The following is a 1,216-nucleotide window of genomic DNA, read 5'->3' as shown; positions in this document are numbered from 1 at the left end:
GTATATTTAATGGCTTTTTTATCGTTTATAGCAGCTGGTCAACTCCAGATTGTTGGGTTGGACCGAGCGCTGGCACAATAGTGTGTTTCTAGCAGCTGGTCAACACTACAGCGTGGGTTAGACCGAGCGCTGGCGATTTCTTTCTGTGTTTTGGCTTACCTGTGAGTGGCAGGGGCCCGGTGTCGGGGGCTCTCCTGCCCAATCACTTCTTCATCCTGTTTAAGACAGAAAAAAAGATTGTAAAAAAAATTCTCATGGCTCAAAGTAAAGCAAAGAGTTGTGGGAAAGTCTTATTTGATACAAATATATGAGAAATAGAAGGTGTATGTTGCTGTGTAACACAGGGCATAATAAGGAGGTGGGACAGACTCACCAACGCTGAAGTAGGCGGTGCCCTAACAATTTGCCCCCCCAAAGTGAATCTGCATTTGATATTCTCTTAAAATATCTTTCTCTATTGTGACCCTATTATTTTTTCTTACCTGACAGATGTCCTTGTCTAGGATTCCTGGAGTCTCCTGATTAAAAAAAGGTAAGAGAAAGATGTTCCATGTTGTAATAAAGAAGCTAATATACAGTCTTGTATAAAATATAGGGTGATTTTTATTTGCCCCTACTCTCCCCTCTCTTTTGCTTACCCGGCAGTTGTTTATCGCCGGCTCCATTTCCGGCTCTGGGATCTCCTCCTAAGAGAAATAAAGTTACCCGATCAACTTACTATAACTTGTATATACTTGTAGTTTAGTATATAAAAAAGTCCTTGTACAAAACAAATTCACTAAACTTCCAAAAACCAAACCATTTCATGTATGTTTATTTTTTACTACTTACTTGGCAGGTGTTTTTGCCAGGGATTTCTGGTGGTTCCTGGTAAAGAGATAAAAGTCAAGTTATCAAATCAACTCAGCTTTTTAGAAAGAAGTGAAAATCAGTTATATTTAATATTCAGGGACTGGTGTTTTATTATTGAATTATTTATTACTCACGTGGCAAACGGCATTGCCAGATCCAAACGATGGTACCAGCTTAAACCTGGCGCACTTTTTGTCAGTCAAAAAAAGTCATATAAAGTTTTATACGTTCATGGTTTTTAAAAAAAAAAACAACAAATTTTTAGAGAAAATACTCCAAACTATCTTAAATGTTTAGAGACAAAAAAAACAAACCGTAAAAAATCGCAAGATTTTCTCAGAAAACCTAAGTACAGGTATTGGAC

General features: G+C 37.5%; 1 long non-coding RNA gene across 1 annotated transcript; it reads left to right on the top strand.

Moving 5' to 3' along the window:
• Window positions 1-490: 490 nt before the first annotated feature.
• On the top strand, window positions 491-718 carry LOC116407043. The gene is made up of 2 exons (XR_004220017.1): window positions 491-532; window positions 646-718. It is a non-coding gene; the product is annotated as an uncharacterized LOC116407043 (long non-coding RNA).
• Window positions 719-1,216: the final 498 nt, after the last annotated feature.

This window comes from Xenopus tropicalis, chromosome 8 (genome assembly GCF_000004195.4).
Source record: "Xenopus tropicalis strain Nigerian chromosome 8, UCB_Xtro_10.0, whole genome shotgun sequence".
Taxonomy (NCBI): Eukaryota; Metazoa; Chordata; class Amphibia; order Anura; family Pipidae; genus Xenopus; species Xenopus tropicalis.
This window is presented reverse-complemented; position numbering and strand designations above follow the sequence as displayed.